Source organism: Limulus polyphemus, unplaced genomic scaffold, assembly GCF_000517525.1.
Source record: "Limulus polyphemus unplaced genomic scaffold, Limulus_polyphemus-2.1.2 Scaffold2204, whole genome shotgun sequence".
Taxonomy (NCBI): domain Eukaryota; kingdom Metazoa; phylum Arthropoda; class Merostomata; order Xiphosura; family Limulidae; genus Limulus; species Limulus polyphemus.
The window spans coordinates 172,264-192,568 of record NW_013667814.1 but is presented as its reverse complement, the minus strand read 5'-3'; the positions used below and the strand labels follow the sequence as shown (position 1 = coordinate 192,568).

The following is a 20,305-nucleotide window of genomic DNA, read 5'->3' as shown; positions in this document are numbered from 1 at the left end:
AACTAAATAGAACTATAAGATATTACATAGAACTAAATAGAACTATAAGATATTACATAGAACTAAATAGAACTATAAGATATTACATAGAACTAAATAGAACTATAAGATATTAAATATAACTATAAGATATTAGATATAACTAAATAGAACTATAAGATATTAGATATAACTAAATAGAACTATAAGATATTAGATATAACTAAATAGAACTATAAGATATTAGATATAACTAAATAGAACTATAAGATATTAGATATAACTAAATAGAACTATAAGATATTAAATAGAACTATAACATATTAAATAGAACTAAATAGAACTATAAGATGTAAAATAGAACTATACACCCTACCTTAAATGTTCTTATATAGTTCTTACTCCCAAACTTCTCCCTTTCTCCTGAAGATTTATTCAAGCATAACACGGGAACGACGAGACAAGCCCAGCTACTTGAAATTAGTCTTTCCGTCCCGTTTATACTGAATAAAAGTATTTGATAAATTGCTATTAGCTACTTATAAGCTTTGTGCAATATAATACTTAAAAATAATGCTTGATGATATCCGAGTGAACTTCAGAAGAAACCTGTCTACTTTTCAACATATATTTTCATAACATCCTATTTTATATCTTTTATTATTTTAGCGTATTCAGTAGGACACCTCTAATTATTTTGTTTCAAGATAATACTAAACAACGTGTTTGTATTTTCAGGATTTGGAGTTTAGGCTGAGATCTCTTAAGCGAATTTAAGCAATATCAATTTCATTGGAATTTCCTTTTTTTTATCAGTAAATTAATTTCATATTTATATTAAACATGTTAAGAAGAATATACGTAGAGTGAATATACGTAAGTGAAATCAACGAAGAATTTTTCCATATAAAACACCAGAATTTATTGGGCATTAAACATAACACAGATACAGTAATTGTTTTATTATCCCAGGTTGCCTAGAAAAAAATTGATAATTCAGCCTATTGTTTCATATAGTATCTTATAACTCTTTCGACAACACAGGTAACGAAGGTATTGTTGTTCACTAATCTTGCTGCCTTGGTTATACTCGAGGTTATTTTGGCTAGGAAAGTAACTGATCCACATGAAAGAATGAAGTAAAAGGTGTACTTCTACTGCAAAACACCAGTACAGTCCTGTCTGTTTGTTTTTATTTTCGCGCAAAGCTACACGAGGGCTATCTGCGCTAGCCGTCCCTAATTTAGCAGCGTAAGACTAGAGGGAAGGCAGTAGTCATCACCACCCACCGCCAACTCTTGGGCTACTCTTTTACCAACGAATAGTGAGATTGACCGTCACATTATAACGCCCCACGACTGAACGAGCGAGAATGTTTGGTGTGACGGGGATTCGAGCTCGCGACCCTCAGATTGCGAATCGAGCGCCCTAACCACCCGGCCATGCCGGACCACAGTCCTGTCAATTAAAGATGGATAGAGAGAAGACAGAAAGGCAGACAGACAGATAACTTATTTGTAGTTCAAAACAAAGTTACTCAAGCTGTAATTTATTAATATCTTCCAATAATTAACGTTATGCTTTTCCAAAGTTTTGTAAATATTATAATCCAATTTCATATAACATTTAATGCAACTATTGAAAAGATATGATTTTTTGGTGTTTCTACTGTATTGAAAGATTTCAGACAGTAATCATGCAATATCCATAATTCTATAGCATCTGCCAGTTTCTTCATTTAAACTTTTTACATGTTAACCTTTTGTTATTATTATTGCTTTTCATTGATAAATTCTGTAGGTTTAAAATCGTGTAATTTGTTTATATTACCCACTAACCAGTTACAATATTTCCACTACACATATAATACCACTACGTACTGACAGTTTTATCTCTTCCTTCTTTTTCAGAATAACAAAATTGACTGGACACAAGCGATCATTAGACTAAATAAATCTCCTTAAGGAACATTTTCACAATACTGGACAAAAACATAAATACTCAGGGTTAATCGCAATTTATAAAAGCGATATCCCGTACAACCTTTAAAACTACTTACTCCATTGCCGCTCGTGTTCGCTCCGATAGCAGATACAGCGGACTACTGCTTAACATTACAGTTTCAATTCTGTAAAACTTCCGGAAAAGATCAATTTGAAACCACATATCTTGAAGTTTTTTTCACAGACTCTCCGTTGTATTAATACCTGGACGTCGTTTTCCAAGACAACCTTAAGTCAAAACTGAAGATGTCCATTGACGGAGTTGAAAGACATGTGGTGAAATGAGATTGGTGAGTTTCCAATATCCTTGGCCATATTTGTCATGAAAACGGCCTTTAATTTTAGCTGCGACAGAAAGCCTGTAAGCCTTCAAGCTCTTGTTTATAATTTTGTTAGCGGATCCAAAAGATATGTAGCTTCATTGCCATGACTATGAATATCAGATGGCTCACCTTTGTAGCAATATGGTGCTTATAGGTACACTATCGTCATGGAGCCACTCATACCCTTCTGCATAACATAAAGTGCATCGTGGGTAATAAATGATCTACAACAGTCCCCAGATAATGGTTTGCTCGTAGTCTGCTCTTCGTAGACATTATACGATCAAGACCATGCCCGCAGCATGCTGCTCAGATCATGATGGAACCACCAGCTCTTTGGGCAGTAAAAATAAAACAATCAAGGTTGTATGGATCCTCTGTCTGCTTTCATACATAAACACAACTATTCGATGGGAAAAGAGCAAATGATGTTTAATCTGACCATACTACAATTCTTCTTGCTTCTGTGTCCAAGTCTTATGGTTATTGCTACATTGAATGAGACGACCTGCATTGAAGAATATAAATGGGTTGTGGATTTGCCCGGCTACTGATATCTTAACTTGTGAAGTTTTCAACGTACAGTTATCACTGATATAAGTTGTAGCTTAGTTATATTTACTCCTATTTCTTTTGTTCCCATGTTCTTAATTTTTGAATAGTCTTATATAATACTTGGAAACCCGACCACTTATGATAGACTTCATACCGCTGTTGTCATAAGTGGTTGAGATTTTGTGAATTGTTCGTTATTCAGTTCCCAGATGAATGTTCCTCTCGAACATTTGTCCATTTGGTTTAAAATCTCGAACACAACAGTCTTCCAAATGTTATGTCTCTTTGGATGTCTAACAGATCGACTGTCTTGCCTGTTTTGTCTGAAACTGAATTGCAGTAGGGCAATTACTATATAGGAGTGCGAGTGTAATAGAAACATAGTTACGTAACAAATTGGTTAGTCGTACAAAGTACAGTACCTACCATAGATAACGTAGGTCATTGAGGTTAAGTGTTTTTACATTTTTAACTGACCTCTGTATATCTCATTTCATAAACTTACACGTAACAGTGTATTATCGGATACTGGGCACGTTGCCCGTGACACCATTTCTCAAATCTACGGTGACATGTTATTGTATTACCATATTCAAATCTTTCTTATAAACTATGATCAACCTTCTGTATGTTTTGGATAAAATATCACTGTAGATTAAAGATCATATTTACTCATTTGGAACACCAAAATTATTATTTCAATGGCGATTTGGAAATTAAGATTTATAAGAAAATTATAGAACATAACAAAAAATAATATATATATATATCGAATTACCTTCATTTACAAAGGATCCTTCAATATCTAGTTGAAAGTATGCAGATTATTCCGTCATCTTAAATAATCTGAGGAATAAATAACAAAGACTGCTTTAAACATTCAGAATGTTGAAACTTTTCTTACAATCTAAAAAGCCTATGGTTATACAAAAGTACAATCACCAGTGTGGTGTCCTACAAACCAGAAAACAACAACGAAAGAAAAATAAAGATAAGTACTCCCAAGTAGTCAAACTACTTAAATGAAAGACAGAATTTGGCAATAAGTTGGAAACAGCATCAGAGTTTAGAAGAGAAAAGATGTTTGTTAAATATCCAAAGTAACACTTAGCAGACTAAGAACAAATAAACATGATACGTAAAAGTATCTTGGATTCTCAGATCCAAAGGTTGCTTTCAGTGTTCCATGAAACTAACAATATAGGCAGCGCTTTGTTTTTAGATTAGATGCTTATTTCATATAAACTTTTATTAATATGCTTAAAAGTAATTGAGAAAATTATGTTGAAAATATGACATGCTCATGTGTTGAAATTACATTCAATTTTATTTCAATCAAGAGTTTGAGCGTTGTTTTCCATACCATTTAGTTATTTGAAGATTACTTAATACCACATTGTTTAATTTTGTGTAAACAGTATTGAATTAAATCAGATTGGACTATGTAGTAATATGTGCTCACTGTTTTTGGAGCTACAAAAGATCATGTTTACAATTTACAACTTAACGAAAGATATTAAACCAAAATCATTATCATGTGTAGTCTTTAATGACGCCAGTTCTCTAAAATTTCAACATAAAAAATAGAAATATCAAATAAAACACTGCCTCTGAAACACACGCATAATGGGATTTTATAACTAAAAATTAAACCTTTTATTTTGAAAGTAATAATTTTTGCCCCCCATCCCCAGTAGCACAGCTGTATGTCTGCGGACTTACAACGCTAGAATCCGGGTTTCGATACCCGTGGTTGGCAGAGCACAGATAGCCCATTGTGTAGCTTTGTGCTTAATTACAAACAAACAAACAATAATTTTTGGATGAAAGAATTAAAAATGTAGAAAAATTTAGAAAGAATATCAAATATGAAACACATATAATGTAATAACTTTATACAAATACTGCTAGCTAATGTACTACACGTGTAAGACTGTTATTTTTACGTCAGTTAAGACAAGCTAGAAATATGTTAAAAGCCGTTTTTCTAGACATTCAAATAATATTTAATAAATAAATTAATTCAATAAATAAATGCGTTTCAAACAAAGAAAAAAATCATATTCAAATTGTGTCTCATGTAAGGTTCCAATTTTTCAATAAACACTCATACAAATGCTTTTTAGCAAGAGTTATTGGTCTTAAATATGAATTTCTTACAAACGTATTAAAAAGAAAAATACTTTTCTGGAGTAAGATAAGACTAGTCTTTTAGATTTTTAATTAAAATGATTTACTCCAGTTTCCTGAAAGCTATAATTATGTATTCTATCTCAGTCCCAAAGTTTCAATTTATTTAACAAATGACGTTTTACTTGCATTACAAAAAAAAAAAAGTGGATAAGGTGCTCGACTCGCAATCTGAGGGTCGCGGGATCGAATCCCCGTCGCACCAAACATGCTCGCCCTTTCAGCCGTGGGGGCGTTATAATGTGACTGTCAATCCCACTATTCGTTGGTAAAAGAGTAACCCGAGAGTTGGCGGTAGGTGGTGATGACTAGCTGCCTTCCTTCTAGTAATTCACTGCTAAATTAGGGACGGCTAGGGCAGATAGCCCTCATGTAGTTTTGCGCGAAATTTAAAAACAAACAAACAAACAATACAAAAAATGGAAATTCATTTAAATACCTAGAGCTACAAAGAACTATTCAACTGATTAAAACTTAAGTTATATAGCTTCCTAATTTCGTATAACCCTTATTGAATGACTTACATACCTTACATTCCTTTTCTCGTACTTTTTTTTTAATTAGTCAGAAAATGTAGAAGTTTCTTGGGTGATTTCAGAACAAAATCATTACTACTTAAAATTATTTTAAATGTTATATTCATAACCTGTTGACGCCCTTTTCTTCTACGTAAAATATTTAACATGTATTCGTGGACTGTATGAACTAACTAATTAGTTGTAAAATTCAAATGTTTGCATAGTATCCCTTTGAGCAGTATTTAAATTTCCTGTGATCGTATCTACAACATGACGATATCCCAGCAACAAACAAAAAACTAAATAGAAAACATCTCATATATCCTAGTTTTCGTTCACGAGCAATTGACTTAGAAATACATCATATTTCAAATCTATAACTATATCCTTTTGAGTGTATTTAGAATGACTCCTAAAAATAGAGCGAGACCACGATGTCGACGTTTAATACACATTAGTTAAGATTTGTCGAACAAAAAAAAATCCTTCTTCATTAATTTAAAACCCCCCAAAAAAACTGAAATATCCAAAATTGATTTCATATCATGAAACAATTATTCAGAAATCTTGACGTGGCGATTGTTCAACAGTTATTATGGTAATTATTAAAATAAACTTTCTCTAACTCAGAATTAAAAAAATCAAGGATTTTTCTAGTTGCATTTATGTATATATATACTCTGAATAATCATGTTTGCGAAATAGTATCAGAAATTTGCTACATATCTTACCTTTACATTAAAGAAAAATGTTTAATCAAAAGTAAAAACTGATTCTTGATTATCCATAACTATTGTTTTACTTGTTTTGAAAGCTACTTATCACATTAAAAACAAAGACCCTCCCCCCTAAGTGGGACAGCGGTAAGTTTATAAATTTACAACGCTAAAATCCGGGTTTCGATTCCCTATGGTGGACATAGCAGATGACCCATTGTGGCTTTACTATAATCCAAACAAACAACAAGAAGCGCATTACATTAACTGATTTTTTAAAAATCAAAATTACCTAAAGCATCAATATTTTTTCTGATAAGACGTTGTTTGCAGTGGAAATTACCATAGAATTTTAAAGCATTTAAAACATCAAACGAGCATGGTGAATAAGTTAAGGTATTATTTAGCTGAGTTGTAATAGGATCATGCATTCGTATTCACTACGACACTATTTTCTATCTTTTTTTGCAAAACAAGTTCAAAGTCCTTTAGATTTCTCAAAGCAGATCCTTCTCTTAAACTCGAATCAACTGTTTCATAACCACCGAAAAGGTTTGTTTTTTACAAATAAATCAAACCATTCAGTTATTAATTTGATTATCCCAGAATCTAAGTTTGTCTTTGATTTAACCTATTCTTGTGTCCTTCTGAAAAAAAAGCATTTTTATTCTTTCTCATCATTAATATTTTTTATTGATCGTTTTTATTTCGTGGAATACGTTTGTTTTACATTTATTAGTTTCTTAAACTTTTCCCTTTTTTTATTCATCCTAGTAATTTTCAAACTAATTTGATTTCCTTTTTCAGTACCTACTTATTCATTGAATTCAATGCCTTTAAATGCACTTCTCTTTTTTTTTCGGCTTATCTATTTTTTCCTCTCCGATTGTTTTACTGAACAAAATTCATATATCTGTCTTTTAACTTTACTCTTTAAAAAATTACATTTTATTATCCTGTTCCGTGGGATAATCAAGTAATTACTTTATCGTGTTCTCTGCCTTATTACTATACGATTGTTTTGGTTATTTAAAAGCTTTTTTTTTACTCTGTGAGTTTTCTGTAAATCTTTGCCGCATTGTTCCTAAAGCCATTATTTTTCCCTACACTTTTCCTTTTCATTATTGTTCTTGTAAACCCAAATTATTTTACTTTTCTATCTCGCGAGTTATATAAACTTCACGAACACTTTAAACTAAATATTTTCATATATATCAGCTGGAGTGCTACCATTTTATTGTGATTTGTTATGATTTCCAATTGTTTACTTATCTTCTGTTCTCGAATACATTATTATGTTTACAGAATATTAATTGTTTGCATAGATTCATTACTCTAATAATCTTACAAAAAGTTACTTCTAAGATGTATTGTAATTTATAAAGACGCCATAGCTTTGTGCTCGGCATGGCCAGATGGATAAGGCGCTCGCCTCGCAATCTGAGGGTCGCGGGTTCGAATCCCCGTCCCACCAAACATGCTCGCCCTTTCAGCCGTGGGGGAATTATAAAGTGACGGTCAGTCCCACTATTCGTTGGTAAAAGAGTAGCCCAAGAGTTGGCGGTTGGTGTTGATGACTAGCTCTAGTCTTACACTGCTAAATTAGGGACGGCTAGCGCAGATAGCCCTCGTGTAGCTTTGCGCGAAATTCAAAAACAAACAAACAAAACCATAGCTTTGTATAATTTTATCAAAGATAGATTTTGATATTTCTTAACAGTCTTAACCTACTTCTTAACACCCCCTTCGTTCTGCTTATGCGTCCTAATAAATCTTCGGGAAACGCACGTGATTTGTGACATCTGTACCTAAAACTTTTGCTTTTATTTTATCATTAACTAAACTACTCTATCCGTTTCTTTAAGAAACCACTAAATACTTCAGGAATCTTTCCAAAACTTTTGTCAAAATTCATTAGGAACTGCTGATAAAAAAGCCTGACAAGTTGTAAACTAATATATATATTCTAGTGAGCCCAAATCCAGGCATACACAGATACAGGGCCTGCGTACTTTAAATGTCCATTTAAAATATGACATAGATCAATCAGTGCATCAGATGAATCAGCTAGAAAGCAGAACCTACGTAATGAAACGAAGCATACGTAACGAGAAGCAGCTTGCAAGCCTTTTGAAACGAAACTTTTGTATAGTTATTTTTTGGAAGGACTAACGTTAAGCCACTAAACTGATAACCTAAAACAATGAGTTTCATAAAGTGTCGCACATATAAATAAACAGTAATGTGTTTATTTGGCCAAAATAAAGTACCCATAACTTCGTACAAATTCATAATTTCATATTATTAATTAAAACAGGCACAAAACACTTATCCAACTACTGGTATTAATCTGTTTGTTTCATATTTCCTCATAACACAATATATCTATTTTTCCTAACTAAACACCATATACTTTTCTGTATTTTTTCCGTGTAGGAACAAACTATGTATATTATATTGAAAAGCAAAGAAGTACATTTAGCCACAGATAAAAGTGTCTTCCCTCTTCTGATCTATTCCATCCCCACAGCAGGATAATGATGAATTATAAACAAATGAACAATAAATATGATATCCAGCAGTTAATATCATGTTAACGAATAAGCCATAAATGATATGTTAAAAAATAAGCCATAACTATGTACAAACAAATCGATCATAAACTCTGTTTTTTGGCAAATTAACAATACCTATCATATTAATTAACAAGTTTATATTAATAAAGCTAAGTTGGTATCATATTAAAAATCGTTTACAAATACAAACAATAGTTTTTAGGTACTGTGTGTTACCAGTAATTGATACAATTTTCTTCATAGATATAACTAAGTATTGGTATAATGCAGAATGTCTCCTTTGTTTATCATCACATTTATTCTACCTGGATAATTTTTTAACATTGCATCACATTCGAAATTTATAACTTTAAGTTATTATATATTCGTTGTCATAATCTAGATTGTCAGGATAACCTAGCATTAAAGAAGTGCCAAGCTGGAATTTTCTAACAAATATATGTATTGGACGTGCCCTAATAGTTAGCGTGCCCGTAATGTGAATCCGAGAGTCTATAATTCGCGTCCCGTTACCGCCGCAAAACCACACTATGTAATGGTGAATGCGTTATAAGAGTGACGGTCACATCCCAATACTCGATTAGAATAGCAAAAGAATTGGAGAAGATGCTACTGACTAGCTAGATGCCTTCTCTCATAAACTGTCATACAGTCTTGGTGTAGTTTTGCGCTAATATCCGAAACAAATTAAATAATAAATATATCTAATGTATTAAATCTTTGCCAATAAAAAATAAGCTTTTGGGAGTGTTGTATTGCAACTATGCCACGTTTTAAAATAGTGAAACGTATTATTATGAAAGTTTTCACTCCAAATCATCTATTTCTGTTATTTCTTTCTCAGTGATAATGCCCTGTACATAAAGCTTTAGGGAACGATATGCATAGTAACCTGGAAACGGAACTTTATTCTAATTTCAGAAATAATTGTAAGGTAACTAATAGAATTCCTTTTCTCCTATATTTGAGATATCATGGGTGAAACAAGCTTGTATTGTTTTTAAACTGTTACATGACAAACTTAGCTTTAACAATGCTAACATAACACAATGTTAATGATAATGAAAGAAGTGACATCTTTACGCAAAAACCAAAAATAAAGAAATAAAGAAATAACCAGATAGTCCTCAGTTATGCCAACTTGTCACCAAAGCTGCAAAACCACATTCAAAACAATTTCTTTTCTTGTGAAGAAGTAAGATGTTCAGTATCTGACTAACAACATGCTGACAATATATATATATATCAATTGAATAGTTACTATACAAGAGAGTAGAAAGACCTCTGATATATTTGTTACTATAGAATACATGTTAATTAAAGAGAATATTTCAATAAGCAGCAAATTAATAAGTATAAGTTTGATACAGTTTTGAGAAAATTAGTTTAAATGTATTGTTCATAATTATAAAAAATGCAAGCATGATAAATAAAGTATTCCTAAAAAAGAAAACATCAGTAAACAAGACTGTTGATTTAATATTTCAAATTTGAAATTAGAATTCTGTGGGCTCAAATAAGAGTTTGTTTGTTGTTAAGTAGCACGTAGCTACACAATGGGCTAGCTGTACTGTGCCCAACAAGGATATCGAAACCCAGTTTTAAACGTTAGAAGTCTTAAGACTTACCACTGAGTTACTGAGGAGGATCAAATAAGTGATGGAGTGTATGGGAAGCTATCAGGGCCATAAGGTATTGATCCAACGCATAGTAAACCAAACCAACCATAACATAGTTTTCAATCATATGTTGCAAGTCAAAATTTCTATAACACATTGAGGCAGTGTATTATGGCCCCGTAGATCGATAGCCAACAACAGCATAACGTATTGATTCAATGCGTTGGGGAAGTTCGACTATGCGTTGAATTTAGTCATTGCATAATGGCACTGTTGACCGGCGATATACGGGCTAGTAAAGCATTGATGCAGTGGTGATCGAACTTCACAACGCATTGAATCAATACATTATGACCATGTTGGCATCCTATCGCACAGCCACAACGCATTGATTCAACGTGTAGTCTCCCAGTGGATCAGCGGTAAGTTTACGAACTTATAACGCTATAATCCCTGGTTGGACTCCACATGATGCACAGATTGCACAGATTTCTTTATGTAGTTTTATACTAAAACAGAACAAACAAACAAAATCAACGTGTTATAGCCCTGGTGGTTTGTATAGGAGTGGGAAAAAATTAATAGGTCTGTTTGTTTCTAATTAAGCACAAAGCTACATAATGAGCTATTTGTGCTCTGCACCCACAGTATCGAAACCCAGATTCTAGCGTTGTAAGTCCGCAGACATACCGCTGTGCCACTGGGGGGACAGGTGTTTTTGAAAAAAACGCTTATTAGAAACAAATCAATTGTTTAAAAACAACACTGGGTGTAACAAGTAAGGAAAAACTCAAAGTAATGTTTAATCATTTATAGAAATAATGACAAAAATTGAAATGGAAATTAAAATATTAAAGAAATATATATATATAGATTTTCTCATAATCTAGAACAGAAAGTAATTGTCTCGAGGTTATTTACTGTCTTAACGAGAAAACATTAGCCGTCAGATGTTAAAATTTCAACAAAACTTTTTATCTTAAGTGAAAGAAAAGCGTACATAAAATAAATAAAAAGTATTAATTTAAAATCAAAATGCGAAATCGAATCGAAGACTTATCGTCTTCTACGTTATTTGAAAATGAGGCCTGTTGAACACGTCATGCATCTATTAAGCCGTTGTTTTATAGTCTTTATTTATTTGAATTACTGTTATAAAATTAAAACACTTTAAAAAAGTTAATGAAATAACACAGGAGTACAAAAACTTTTATAGGTCTGTTTCAAAAAAAAAAGTTTATTAGAAACAAATCAATTGTGGCTCAGCAGTATGTCTGTGGACTTACAACGCTAAAATCCAGGTTTTAATACCCGTAGTAAAGGCACAGTACAGATAGCCCATTGTATAACTTTATGCTTAATTAGAAACAAATAAAAGTTAGCTCGTATTTCCCACTTGAACGAGGCTACAGACAGGGATTCAGTTTCTACTACTCTTCCAGTTGTAAAAATTATGAACATCCTTATGGGTAAGTAGACTAAAATAAACAGTATTATTTTCCAGTTGTAAAAATTATGAACATCCTTATGGGTAATTAGACTAAAATAAACAGTATTATTTTCCAGTTGTAAAAATTATGAACATCCTTATGGGTAATTAGACTAAAATAAACAGTATTATTTTCCAGTTGTAAAAATTATGAACATCCTTATGGGTAATTAGACTAAAATAAACAGTATTATTTTCCAGTTGTCTCACTCTCGTATCTCTCATAATATTTGTGACAATACGGTTACTTTAAATGCGTAAAAAATGTTGATTTTTTTAAAAATCTACTTGAATACAGTCTTAAAATGTCTAAGAAAATAGATTAATTGAAATTATAAAATACAAGAAAACATGAATAACGTTTCACTTAAGTGTTATTGTGAGAGACAATGAGATCTGAAAACACAATTAATTTACATCAAGTAAACTCAACAGTGTGATGGTATCAGTATTAAAACTCAACAGGGTGACAGTACCAGTATTAAAACTCAACAGAGTGGCGGTACCAGTATTAAAACTCACCAGGGTGACGGTATCAGTACTAAAACTCACCAGGGTGATGGTATCAGTATTAAAACTTAACAGGGTGACGATACCAGTATTAAAACTCACCAGGTAGACAGTACCAGTATTAAAACTCACCAGGGTGACGGTATCAGTACTAAAACTCACCAGGGTGATGGTATCAGTATTAAAACTTAACAGGGTGACGATACCAGTATTAAAACTCACCAGGTAGACGGTACCAGTATTAAAACTCACCAGGTAGACGGTACCAGTATTAAAACTCACCAGGGTGACAGTATCAGTACTAAAACTCACCAGGTAGACGGTACCAGTATTAAAACTCACCAGGTAGACGGTACCAGTATTAAAACTCACCAGGGTGACAGTGTTCTAAGGGACTAAAACAAAGAAATTCATGCACAAAATTTTTAACATAAGCAGTGCTGTTTGAGAAGGGGTTCTGAGGGATGACAGATCCATTACCCAAATGCCTTTCCCTTTGCAATGCACAGTACAATCTACACCTACCCCTCCATTACGCATATGGTGACGTCGTCCATACTTTCCTACTCCCAATTTCAGTTTTTCATAGTTAAATGGAGTTTAAGAAGCATCCCACGCACGCACACAATTACTCTTTTAACTATATACGTATTAATCATTTATATTGGATAAAGTGTTTCCGTACTTTTAATATCAATTAAACATACTGATTATACTAACTTAGCTTGTGACAGCTTGTAGAGTTTCTCTAGAACAGTTTTTGATACATTTTTGTTGATTTATTTGCAATTTTATGCACTTCGTTGGAACACTTTCGTAGACATTTTTCAGTAAATTTGTTGTCTTTGTCTTTCATCTGTGCCAGTGTTTACAGGTATCTAATCGAATAAGCAGGCTAGCCCTAGCCTTTATCCTTTTTATCCTGCCCATGAGATATGTGTGCGTGGAATCGTTGATAAGAACATCATTTGATTAATTTGAGTCTGTAAAATATTTTATTTTCGGTAATATTATTTGTTTTAAATGTATGATAAAACTATTTTAAGTGAACTATACATTCCTGTAATTGTTTTGTAAAACACTTGGTTCTGTTAACAAAACTAAGGCTATAACTAACTGATATCCTTAAAGTTGTAACAAATGTAATTGTTTGGTATTTCCATAAGTTACAAATAGCTGAAATCTGTTATATTATTGCAAAACAATATGCTTCTACTCTTCATAGCTCAATAAACTGTTTTTTTTAATTGAAATATATCCGCTAAATAAACCTGATCATTAAAATAACTAGTACTAAAACACTAGTATAATTGTCTTTAATGCGTTTTTAGTTAGGCACACCTAAAAATCAATCTTGTAATTTGCGATATACCTTTAATGAACATTGATGCTGGGTATGTCAAAATCTGTTTATAGCTAGGAGGGAATATAGCGGTTTGTACTGTCTGTACTATATCATGGTCATATATATATGTGTGTGTGCTTTGTCCGTGTAAAAAATTATCGTTTTAAGGATGTTTTATTTATAAAGCAATAAATTTCTTAAGTCAACAATTTGTGCTTTCTATGGTAAGTCATCGTTATAAAGATGTTTCTCAACTAGTAATTATATATGTATGATTCATTGTCAAGAACATTTTGAGAATATACCGTGTTCCAGATATTTACACGACTTTTAGTTCATCGGATTAATGAACATTGCCGATGTGTCATCACCTATACTTTACTTTAGATTTAATTATGTTGTTCTCTTGTATTATGATCGAAAGCGGTATAAATGTCGTAGTTTTACAGATATCTATATAAAGCTAAGTCTGAGTTATCCAGTATGTGTTACTTTAACTAAATAGAGTGTATTAAAATTATACCTTTACGCATTTTTATCTAAAAATTGAAGACGTCCAGTTCATTTTACCGTAACTAAACTATCGATATTAAAGTCGTAGTTTGGGGAATTTTTTTATAAAACTATCTCCAGTGTGTGTGTGTGTGTGTTACCTTAACATATTTATTTAAAAACTATGTCTGAGACGCCAAGTCCCATTGGCTCAGAGGTAAGTCTGTGAGCTTATAATGCTAAAAATCGTGTTATGACACCTGTGGTAGCCAATTGTGTAGCTTTGCGCTTAACTACAAACAAGCAAACACCCAGTATGCATACCTTAACGAAATAATTGTTATTAGAATCGTAGTTTGTAAATGTTTATTTAAAACAACGTCTTTGAGATTGAGTATGTGTTATATTAACGAAGTAATAAAAATTTGAATTATAGTAAGTTTTAAATACAATTACGCCTTATGAGAGAAATACGTATTACCATAATTAAATCATTATCAATAGATTTATTTATATGTGGATGTTTATATAAAACTAAATATTTGATGTTATAATACTGAACATATTATTATTAAGACTCATAATGTAGGTAAATAAATATGTAGAATTACACACGGACTTTTCTCTATGTTGAAATAGTTTTATTTTCGAGTCCTCTCACCGAAGCCTTCATCGGGTAACAAAGTAGTGAACGATAAATATTCGTTAAACAGTGGAACACTACTTTAAAATAGGTATCTAGGCAACAGTCGTAACAATAACTGACATCGGGTATTAAAGTTATTAAACATATAGAATCATGATGAATATAGAATATATATCGATCACTTCGATATAATAAACACAAGGGAAAATAAAATTATAGGCATTATATAGAGAAATAAAAATGAAGGAATATTTCTAATACAAAAAATACATTGTAAAATTAAAGGTTTAATTTTACATCAAAACCACGACAAATAATATGCTTCATGTCTTTTGTTAGTGGTGTCCATGCTGTATTGAGTTGTTGTTGGCCGTTGTTTTGATTAATACCCACTGGTGTTCCACTGTCTTATGCTTGGATAGCAATAGATTCCTTGATTTCTGTACGTTTGGTGTTTTTTTCTCTGTATATTATTTTTGCATTCTTTAAGTGTATTACATGGTCGTTTTCCTGAACGTAAAAGTTATAGCTGGTGTGTTTGTAACACAGTTCTTAATATCTCTTTGGTGTTCTTTGAACCATACCTGTAACGGGCGTTGTGTTTCCCCAATGTATTTTTTATTACACTCACACCTAGTGCTATAAACCACATTCTTAGTGAGAGGACTGGGAAGTGGGGATTGTACCTTCATAAGACTGTCGGGTAGTGTAAGAGGACTTACGAAAACTACGGTGATGTATAGTTTATTCATTATTTTACGAAGTTTCTCCCTAGACCTGGTATATAAGGAAGAAATGTTTTTTTTTTGTTTTGTTTTTACTTTTCGTTGTGATTTTCAGGTTGTGGTTCATTAGTAGTCGAGACAGAAGAATCATATAACACACGTTTACAAGATGTTTAAGTTCTTCAGCTAAGTAAAACGAGAAGCATATACTTGTAGCTCTAGCTTTTAGTGTTTTGATAATCCTCGTTTTGACAGCATGAGCGAAAATTCAGATATTTATTTGTTTGAGTCTTCTTCTGATAAACGGAAAACACACAAAACTTGCGCGTTTATACCGCTACAGCCACAAACTTGTGTTTAGAGAACACAGTTTGTACTGTTGTGAAATAACACAATGCTTGTGTTAATTTACTACAAAATTCTCGTTACACTTCGTATATGTATGCAATAGTTAAACTTTTCTTTATTTGGCGCAAAGGTATTGATTGTTACGAAGTTGTTCTGTTACTGCTTTCTCCACATTTAGACGTAAATGTTCTCCCTATGGTAAATTATCGCTTAAAACCTTTTTCAAGTAATATACAACGTGGGCCAAAGTATACCCTCAATAAAGAGACCAAAAATACCAAGTCAGTTGTATTTGATGGGATTTTTTCGCGTGGGGCTGTTTACGTGATCATGTCCACATCTGATTCAGTGATCATGAAAATACAAGATATCACAAAGAAAAGTTCGTTGTGTTTCTTGTAGCTTCGTTAGTTTTGGTTTTATTGGGGAAGGGTTTGCTATGATCTATTCTGTACAATAAATAATATTCATACAGGCAAATATTCTGTGGCCTATATACATGACTAACTTGTAGTCAAAATAATCATTAGAGTCAGCGTTAGAGATATTGTACTCTGGAAATTTAGATAATTTTTTTTATATATCTGGTTAATAAATGTTATCTAGTTCTCTTTGTTTATTTATGTCTTGCTTTAGATTACTTCGGGTTTAATTATATTGTTAAGTTATATATGTCCAAACGTTATAAAAAATATGCAGAGTACAGAGGGTTTAGTATGTTATATCAAAACGACTTTGAATATACAAATCAGCAAGTCACATGACAATCACAGCGGATATAATCATGATGGAACGGCATGTATAAGAACTACATTTTCACATTGTTTAGCATTTCATAAATAGCGTGATGCCACCGAAAACTGGTCATCTTTGTGAAGGATATATAATAGCCCTCTATGATGTAAGATGGCAAAAGCCATCCATGCGCCCCAGAGAACAGTACATAACATCATCAAGAAGGATATTCGTCTGGAAAAGCGACACAAGTCACGGGTACACAAGTTTCCTCCATGATATTTCTGTTGAATAGTCGCATACCTCAAGCGTCTGGAAAATAAAACGAGTATTCACGCTATTCCATACAAAGATGTGTGAACTGAATGATCGGCAGCGCCTATGGATTTATGTGTGTTCGGACTGTTGAAACAGGTGCTGGGAAACTGTCGTCCTTGTACATTAGACAGATTGTAAGAAGCAAGCAGGAAGACATGGTGTGCTTCGGACACGAACGATTTACGACAAAGCATTTTTTATTTTTATGGACACTACGTTGCAGGGTTATTTCCAAGATGTACAGTCATCGGATGGAGCATGATCGGACGTAGTGACATGAGCTATAATGACGTAGTAAGGTTCCAAAATTGTTTTAATATAGTGTACTCAATCCTTGTGTAACTGTAATGCTTCTACTGATATTTATTTAAAATTAAGTCTTAATCATCTAATATATATTAACTAAACTATTGGTATTAAGATCGTATGTTTGGTTTATATGTAACTAAATCATAATCAATAACAAAAATATATAACCTTAACTAAGTCATGTATATTAGAAGTCCAGTATATGTTACGTTAATTAAATCTATGTAATTAAAAGAACAATGTGTGTCAGTCAGTTCATGCGTGTATGCGTGCTAGATCACATGGAAACCTAATATTCATATTGGTGAATTGTACAGTGGTACTTTTACGTTTATACGAGTGCAAAGGTGAACGACATTTAACGTGCAAAGTTACAGGTTTCAGATGATATACAAATGCGAGTTAAGTACATATACACAAGAAATTTACACATTTAAAATATGACGACAGTTGACTTTTACACTTCTTGATACCATAATTTTAGAAATTTACTATTTTGTAACTATTATACATTTTCAACTATTTCAGTATAGACGCCTAAAAACTGAAAACACTTCGTAAGCCAGGAAGGAATTTACCCCTAGGGGGAATAAAATATTACACAATGTCCGTTATTGGCGGTATTGGACCCGATGCTTTGTTAATACTTTAGAGAAGGGGAAAAAAAAGAGTTGATACCATCATGGAAGGAAAATAAAAAACAACTGAAATAGCGACAAATGAAAACAGTTAATTTTTTCTTACACTTATTAATATTACAATTTTAAAATTTCACTTTTTTATAACATCGCTTCATCAAGAGTTTGATCAAGAAAAAATATCAAGTTCCTAGTGAAAGATAGCGATTATCCACAAAAACCAGGTATTTATAGAAAAATAGTTGTGTACAGAGATATATTTCGTTTATAGACATTCCACTTTTTTACACTTACTTATTTTATATCTAAATACAAGGATTCTATATTCTACTTAATAGGTTTTTCTTGTCCAGCTACATAATACAACAATAGCATTATCATATGTAGTATACCACTTAATAAGGCTGCATATGTGAAAAAAACATTTAAACTTTAGCTTATATGGCACAGCACCCTTTTCGTATGCAGAAGGTCGAGGATTCAGTCCTGTTTATATCCATATTTTTCCCCCCCCTAAACAATGTTTCAGTCGTCAAATAATCTTAGTACATACATCGTACGCGAAGCACGAATTTATCTTCTAGTCATCAGTAATAAAGTCGTTGTTTAGGGGACACTTATAAACAACTAAATTATAATCATGAATTTTTTCATGCTGTTTATTTGTTTGTTTTGAATTTCGCGCAAAGCTACACGAGGGCTATCTGCGCTAGCCGTCCCTAATTTAGCAGTGTAAGACTCTGGGCTACTCTTTTACCAACTAATTTAGATTGACCGTTACATTATAACGTCCCCACGGCTGAAAGGGCGAGCATGTTTGATGTGACAGGGATTTGAACCCGTGACCCTCAGATTGCGCTAACCACCTGGCCATGCCGATCATTTTTCATACTTTAACCAACTCATAAAAGTAATTATTCTGTGGATATTAGTACACAAGTATTTTTTGTCTATAATTGTTACCTAAACCATTGTTTTGTGAATAATTTCTACAGCTCTGGTTTCGTTCGACACTATCTGTTACATCAGCTAAAATCAAACTCATTATTTAGTGAATACTTTTATAGTTTTATTGGTATGTGCTATATGATCGGTACGTTGTCTTTTGCTTCTTCAATTGTCCAATCCGACTAGTTTTTAATCGGCCAACCTATGCTCTTTTATTGTATTATTCGTATACACTTGTTTCCTTTAGTTAATGCATCACAATAAAACTTAGCTGATCAATAGGTGTTTCCTGTTTTCAAAACATTCATGTATTGATCTTTAACCTTTACATACTTCTAAATAATTAGTGTCAGCTTAGTGCTATGTGTTGTGTCGTTAGTTTTAAAACTTAGTTCTACCATTTTTTGTTGATATTTCGGACATTTAAGAGTTTCTCTGTTTTTATGAAAGTTATTTATTATCTGAACCAGCCATTTATCATAGTCTATTTTGCTAGAAAAGCAAGGTTGAAAGTTGGTCTGCCAAAATGTGTTACATTTGTTAAGCCTATACGAAACGTTATAAATTACATTACATTATTCAGAAAGATTAATATTTTTTCATTAAATTATTATAATTATCGTTTACCTTAACAGACCACGGTGAACAAACACACAGTCGTTTTCCAAAAACTATTAAAAAACTCACATGTATTTACCAGTCGATATTTTTCTTTGAACAACACCTACTGTAACCTCTGCCCCTTGAAACGTTGTCACTACTATAATTTGAAGAAAGCTCTATTGACCTTTCCACCGGCCACATTCGCTCTAGTTAGTAAAAACAGAGGACCCGTGAGGACCCTTGACCCGAGTCCGGATTTCGCGGGATCGCATTCTCAGCTACGGTAGCTGAATGTTCGCGTCGTTGGGGGCACGTGGCGCGAGCTGCAATAACTTGTTTACTCCAGCAGAGGAACTTGCAGTAAGGAAAAGGAAGCGGTCTGAGAGGAAAATGCCAGAAAGGCGCTGTTGAAACGACGCTAAAAGTGTGTGTCCGGACACTTTATATAGACTGAACACTATCAAACGTCGCCTTATATCACTTGTCCAACGACCAGCCTGTTTCACCCCGGCCAATTTAGTACTGGTAAGTTTGTTATGTTTCTGATAGAAAGATCTGATAGCCATACTCTACAACTGGTATTGGGTTTCAAGAAGGCCTCGATAACTTCTCTCGATAACCGACTAGACGAGTTAGCCTTGGACACGATATCCAACAAACATTCGGTCTGCATGTCTTAAGAAAATGGAATTAGAAACGACAGGTTCCATTCTTTTAATG

At 32.8% G+C, this 20,305-nt stretch overlaps 1 long non-coding RNA gene across 2 annotated transcripts; it reads right to left on the bottom strand.

Moving 5' to 3' along the window:
• Positions 1 to 345: 345 nt before the first annotated feature.
• LOC111087479 lies at positions 346 to 20,097 on the bottom strand. 2 transcript variants are annotated; one of them, XR_002612152.1, is made up of 3 exons: positions 19,610 to 20,097; positions 3,639 to 3,706; positions 346 to 482 (listed from the first exon to the last, which is right to left on the bottom strand). It is a non-coding gene; the product is annotated as an uncharacterized LOC111087479 (long non-coding RNA). The 2 variants fall into 2 exon arrangements; XR_002612151.1 differs by having other exon boundaries at positions 19,670 to 20,095.
• Between the last annotated feature and the right edge of the window lie 208 nt (positions 20,098 to 20,305).